Genomic DNA, 7049 nt, shown 5'->3' on the forward strand with positions numbered 1-7049 from the left:
AGTTGACGTTTCAGGCCGAGACCCTGCGTCAGGTAATTGAGGATAATCTGAGTGAGGATGCACAGTCCACACTGGGAAAGCGGTGCCGATTGCTTTGGTCAAGAAGGCACCAAGCTGCAATGTTCATTGAGATCACAGTTCAGACTGAATTGTTTTTTAGGTTCATAGGGATGGTTTCGGAGACAGAGAGAGGAGTTAGGGCTCAGGGATAGGGATGTGTGAGAGTTAGAGGTCAGGCCAGAGTCCAGGTTGGAGAGCTCCACGGTTAAAGGCCAGTAATGCACATGGACAGATATTGGGTCAGCAAGCATCATGGACAAAGTCCAGCGTGGAAGAGGGCTAATGACCACACCCCCACCCCCACCAGCTCATTGAATTCCCTTGGTCCATGTGTCCTGGGTTCAGAGGTCTGTGTGTCCAGGAGACGCAAGGGCCAGTGACCCCTGGATCAGTGAGTCATTGAGTCTGAAGTTCGAGGCCTGGTGTATGGGGTCCCGTCATTGGTGAATCCTAGCGTCGATAGTGAAGATCGAAGCCTGAAGATTGAAGACCAAACTTAACAAGTCCGGAAGTCAAGGATCGATGGCCAAAGCCCTGGGTTTGTGAGTCCACTAGAAAGTTGAAGGCTTGATGCCTGCGAGTCCACTGGAGGCTGGAGACCCAGAGGCAGCCTGGGGCCTGGGGTGGGAGGTGGTATGTGTGTGTGTTGTTGAGTTGTTGTTGCTAGCGTTGCTCTGCTGAGTTCTGTGGACACGCTATGTTGGCAGCAGAATGTGTGGCAACACACAGCACATCCTTACATTATGTTGGTTTTTAATGCAAATGACTCATTTCTCTGTATGTTTTGAAGTGCATGATAAATAAAGAAATAAATAACTCTGAACTTGAATCTGATCAGTTGTCTCACTTGGAGGCTCTCAAGTAATGACAGAAGCTTGACACACAACTGCCCAAAACACATCGTGCAAACATTGATTCAATTCAGTCCCAAGGCACTGACACGGACTGATCTGCCAGGGCTCGCACTGATGAATTGATTGAAGAACATACCCTGCATCCCACTGATCCAGAGCAGCCAAGAGTTTTTTTTAACTTTTTTAACTTTATTCAAAAATAAATATATACAATAAACCATTCAATAACTTTTCATCCTTTACATACGTTTCCATTATATTCAGTCCATATCCATATTTATAGCCACCCACATGGCACTCTAGTTGTTCACCTTACCATATCATTGTTGAGGGGTATACTCCCCGCCAACCGACCCCTCCCACTCCCACGGGTGGAGAAAACCTATACTGTGGTCCTTCCCCACCGGGCCCTTGCGGTGGCTGCACCAAGTTTCAGTGCGTCCCTCAGCACGTACTCCTGCAGCCGAGAGTGTGCCAGTCGGCAGCATTCTCCCACTGACATCTCCATGTGCTGGTAGACCATCAAGTTTCGGGCTGACCAAAGAGCGTCTTTCACCGAGTTGTTGATCTGCCAGCAGCACCGGATGTTGGTCTCCGTGTGCGTCCCCGGGAACAGCCCGTAGATCAGAGAGTCCTCTGTTACGCAGCTGCTGGGGATAAAACGTGACACTAGCCCGTCCATCCTCCTCCACACCCTCTCTGTGAACTGGCAGTGTGCAAAGAGGTGGGTGACAGACTCCTCCTCACTGCAGTCCTCCCGTGGGCAGTGGGGTGCGGGGACAACATTCCGGGCGTACAGGAGGGCCCCTCTCACCGCCAGCCAGGCGAGGTCTTGGTGCCTGTTGGTGAGATCTGGCGATGAGGCATTTTGCCAGATGAACTGGACAGTCTGCTCAGGGAACCACCCCAGTGTGTCCATCACGTCCTTCTCCTGCAGGGCCTGCAGGACACTTCGTGCCGACCACTGCCTGAAAGGCGTTCTCCTGGAAGAACTTTGCTACGTGGGACAGGTATGCCAGCAACGACCAGCTGACTAGGGCGTTCCACAGGAGTGGGGCCAGACCCATCCTTCGTAGCCAGGGCCACAAGTAGAACGTAGTGCCCACATAACTGGGCTCTATACACAACCTGATGCAGCCACACACAAAGCTGGCCATCAGGGTGAGGGCAACATTGGGGACATTCTTGCCCCCGTTGTCCAGGGACTTCTGGATGACGGTCTGCCTCACCCACTCCATTTTGGATACCCAGACGTTTCTGAAGATAGCCCGGGTGATTTCCTGGCGATCGGATTTTTCACCAGTGCATTTCATCTTAGCCAAACAGCCGAGCAGCATATCAGGTTCGCCCCTTGTGTCGCATGGCCTCTGACGTTTACATTGAGGCAGGAGGCCTGGCAAAGACCTTGCTGCCCTGCCCCGCTGGCAGCCCTGCTCCAGGTTGTCTGGGACCGGTCGTTCTGCCGGACGGCTGTTGCCTACCTGGTCCGTCATGAGTGCAACTTGTCAGCGGCTATGTAAAGCTGCCAGTCATCCACCAATCATCTGGGAGGGGCTACATCACTGGCACGAGCTACCGCGCAGGGCTCCTGGCCCCCCGGCTCCCAGCTCGTAAACTTGCCCTGCTCTCCTGGCTGTGGGAGGCCGGTCACGCTGTCCTGTCTGCAGGAGGAGCGGGACAGGCCGCTCGGCCCCTCATGGCCGTCCCTGCACTCGGCGAAGAGAGCGCGCCTCTCGGCTTTGTGCGCCCTGGCTGGCGCATCCAGCCGAACGGTCTCCTTCGGAGGCTCTGCCCTCTCCGCGGGGGACTGCGCCGGCGAGAAAGGCCGAGGCCGTGTGCACCGCTCAACACCGGTACGACGTCGCCAAAGCCCGCGGTCAGAAAAGCCTCCTGGCGAGCTTGGGGAGAAGAGGATGTCGGCTGAGGAGAAACAATGGGTGAGCTCGCCAAGCCGGAGCCATTCACACCTCTGTGTCTTTATTTTCATGTGCAGTTACAATGGCTGAGTGGCTTGAGTTTCAGCTCACAGAAGCTGCAGACTTTGTGTCTGCACAGGTTATCATCGGACAGTGTCTTCCCCCGCCCCACCTTTATTTACCAGGGTGTGTGTGTGTCTGGTCTGTGTGTGTGTCTCTGTGTGAGTGTGTGTGTCTGGTCTGTGTGTGTGTGAGTGTGAGAGTGTGTGTGTGTGTGTCTGTGTCTGTGGTGTGTGTCTGTCTGTGTGTGTGTGAGTGTGAGAGTGTGTGTGTGAGTGTGTGTGTCTGTGTGTGTGGTGTGTGTCTGTGTCTGTGTGAGTGTGAGAGTGTGTGTGTGTCTCTGTGTGAGTGTGTGTGTCTGGTCTGTGTGTGTGTCTCTGTGTCTGAGTGTGTCTGTGTGTGTGGTGTGTGTCTGTGTGTGTGTGAGTGTGAGAGTGTGTGTGTGTGTGTGTGTCTCTCTCCCCCCTCCTCCCCTCACCCACACAGACACTCACGCAATGCTGAGGGATATGCCAAGCTCAGGTAACATCTACAGAGGGCAGTAATGGGACAAGGGCTGAGGCCCTTGATTATGCCTCTCTGCTCACGCCTGAGCAGACTGACTGGTTATGCAGTGGGGTGGCTGCATGCATGTAGAAACAGGAGGGAGGGAGGAAATGTGTGTCGTGGACTGACGGGGGCCCTGTGCCCCACTGCTCTGCAGGTGTGTTTTTGCCCGGCATCCCACGGTGGTGGAGTGGGCGAGCGCTGTGGAACGAAAGCGGTACTGATTATGCCTTCGTTGTGAAACAGGAACTGGATCTGCCTTCGTTGTGAAACAGCTCTGCGTGAAGCGCGGCGACGTGGATGGATGTGGCAATTGTGGAGACGTGCGCCAAAGCTGGACGCCGAGTAGGTACGTGTAAGCATGAGACGTTTGAGGGAGTGAGTGACTTTGGAAAATGCTGAAGTGGCCTGCTGTCTGGCCAGTGCTTCCAGTTTGGGGCGTGATTTCCAGTGAGGCTGGAGATGCACGGCACTGCCAATGTGTATTGGAAAGTTTGAATGGAATGACTGAGGCTGGGCTGGGGGGCACAAGGTGAAGTTTTCACAGTGCAGGCAGGCCAGGCATGCAGACGCATCACCGTGGAGATTTTCCAGCCGAGGGAGGGAGAGCTTCAGCTGCAGCAGCTGCTGCCCGGCCGGACAGAGGAGGCCAGGCCAGGGTAGGTAGGCAGAGTTTTGCTGATGCTGTGGCGAGGTGGTGATGCTTGTAGCTGGTCTGTCTCTCTGGTCAGGAGAGCAGCATTCTGGCCGTTTGGTGCAGGCGGGGAGGATGAGGATGCAGGGTGCAGGAGCACCGGCCCTGTTGTGCTGGTGCCCCATTGCTCTGTAGCCGGGCATCCATCCCTGGCTCGATTGAATGCCTCCCTCCCTCCAGTCCGTCCGTGTGCCCTGGCTGCTGGCAGATTTGAATGAGCCTGCCTGTCCGACAGGCTGGCTGCTGGTGAAATGGCGAAATTGCAGCACCCCCGCTTCATTGAATATCTTCAAACGGGCCCTGGCAAACCGTTAACCCGCCCGGCTGGCCCTGACAATTCTTCAGAAACCTGGAACAGGCAATTTCGTGAACCAATCATGTCTGCTCCTGATGATTCGTTAACCAAGCTGGCCCGGGCAACTCGTTAACCAACCCGGTCCGGGCAAATCGGTAGCCCGCCCGGTCCTAACAATTCGATAAACAACCTGATGAGGACAAATCCTTTACCCCCAATAACAATTGGTTAATGCCCCAATGTCAAAATGTCCCAGCCAATATTTATCAGAAAGTCCTTGATGGCCTTTAACATTTATTTTTGGAATGCAGTTAAAAGCTATATACATAGATTGGCATCAATGCACACAGTCATGAGAAAACAATGGCATACATTAAAAACCATATGTACATACAAGCTAAAGAAAAATAGAACATTCCAAGATAACAGGCAGAAGCGTACAATTAGACCCGAGAGCCAGATCCTCCAGGAACCTTTACAAAGACCCACATCATCCAGTTATTTATGTGTCCCAATCACGCCCGCACCCGCCACCCACGCTCCGCATATGGGTATCATAACAACCCGGCGACCCACGCACCACGAGGAGGGCAGCGTCAGCCCGCGTCAAGCAGGGTGTCCCGGAGTTGCCAGAGTCTTTGCAGATTTAACATACAACAGTCCGTGATAACCAAACACTGCGGGTTCATGCCAATCCTCCCGAATGTCCCAGTCAATATTTCTTAAATGGACCACGATAGCCCGCTGCGTAGAAGGCTCACTATATTTAAGTCTTTTGGACTCCCAGGATTCAAAGAGTCTTTCTTCCATAGCAACAGCGACGTCGATGACAACAGCAGCCTGACCCTTCTTAACAATCAGGTCAGGCTTGCAACACGTCCCTGCAGTTGGAATCCTGGGCTCCTCGAGCACTTCATAGGCCCCTCGGCGAATTGACTTGCCCAGTAGACGGGCAACCCGATTGTGCCTTGCACACCGTGCCATGTGCTTTACAGTACAAGACTGCATAATACAGTGCAAGGATTCGGGTGCCCCGCATAGACCACGGCAATTAATATCCACACTCCCTGGACGCCCACGACAGCGCTGAACCTTCGATTCCAGGGTGTTGGCACTAAGTTGTCACCCTCTGATGTACAAGCGAGGGAAAGCTCGGTCAGGCGACTCGATCCATGATCTCGATTCTCCAGTCACCTCCACGTGCCGTAGGTATTTACAGTCCAGGTTGGCCGCGAGTGCAGACCGCCAAGCCATCGCCGCTTCGCGCTTGGAGCCCACCAGGTTCCCCATGATGGTTCCGGGGATCGTGAACTGCGAGATCGTCTTTGCAAACTCCGGCAGGCCCACCATCGTACGGAGCGCTGGACAGGAGGAGGACAGCAGCTTCTCCATATGCCCTGCCTTCTGGATCGGGATCGAGGCAGTGAGAGATGGAATCCCCAATCCACCGTCTTTCAGACCTGCATGGAGAAAAGCCACAAAGGTGTCACAGGGGAGCCTTAACCATGCTCGGACGGCAGCACACGTCTTTTTATCGAGGGCCTTAAGAGTGTTCCTGTGGGCCCTCCCAAGGACCAGACTGTGCACCAGCTTCAGAATGATGTGCGTGCAGAGGATTGTCGCCCGTTGGTGAGGTTTCATTGGGGCCTGGTAACATTCTCCAGCGCCCGCATCAGAACCTCACGACGCTTAACAGGCCAGTGCCCCCGCCAGTCAAATTAGACTCCAAGGTATCGAAATTCTTCAGTGGGGCCCAAAGATCTAATTCACCCATCACCAAGAATAACACCACCCTCATCTAACGCAGAGAACTTCTTCTTACGACTGCCTTTAATGATGAGAACAGAGGACATGTTGATGCACATGCCAGCCAACCGCAATGCGGCGTCAACACGCGCCAACTTCTGCTGCAACATCACCGCGGACTCGGAGAAGTTGATGATGTCGTCCGCGTAGGCAATGGCATCCAAGGTTCGATCTGCGAAGGGGATGCCAATTGTGGGGTCGGACAGGGCTACCACCTCACCTACCGCCATGATGAACAGTAACGGAGAGAGAGGATCACCCTGACGTACCCCACGGCTGGCAGAGATGGAAATGTCCCCCAGTTGAGCGGTCTCCCCAGTATAAATAGATCGGATGTACCTTACCAGTGGCGGTGGCACTCCAAACGCTTGGGCCGAACGAAGCATGGTGTCAGTCGATACGGAGTCGAAGGCCTTGGAAACGTCAATACTAGCCATTGCCGTGTTGAGTTAACGCTCCCTAACCCTCCTCAGAACACTGTCCAGAACGGTGACAGCCTCGAACGTACCGTCCCATTGAAGGAAGCCAAACTGCATCGACGGGAGCTCCGACACAGCGGACCAACGAGACGCCAGGATCTGATGGAGAACCCTGAGAAGAATTGAAGAGGTATTAATGGGATGAAAATCAGAAGGAGAGGACAGGTACCCGGAGTGCTTAGGTACCAAGATCATGCGAAGGTGCTTGAGGGGGGAGGGAAGTTCACCCAAACATAAAATGATGTTATAGTAGGCCGCCAGGAACGAGGGATCCATTCGGCGAAGCTGGTCCACGCTGATCCGATCAGGACCCGCCGCAGCTCCCGACACACCCCCAAC

The 7049-nt window shown here is 54.2% G+C and overlaps 1 long non-coding RNA gene across 1 annotated transcript in view; it reads left to right on the forward strand.

The window, feature by feature from the left end:
• The first annotated feature begins 2586 nt into the window (after window positions 1-2586).
• LOC140192594 (uncharacterized) overlaps window positions 2587-7049 on the forward strand; it is a 42845-nt gene continuing 38382 nt past the window's right edge. Inside the window, exons 1-2 of the long non-coding RNA XR_011884349.1 lie at window positions 2587-2851; window positions 3683-3785. This is a non-coding gene — a long non-coding RNA (uncharacterized lncRNA). The remainder of the gene's footprint in view (window positions 2852-3682; window positions 3786-7049) is intronic.

This window comes from Mobula birostris, unplaced genomic scaffold (genome assembly GCF_030028105.1).
Source record: "Mobula birostris isolate sMobBir1 unplaced genomic scaffold, sMobBir1.hap1 scaffold_181, whole genome shotgun sequence".
NCBI lineage: Eukaryota > Metazoa > Chordata > Chondrichthyes > Myliobatiformes > Myliobatidae > Mobula > Mobula birostris.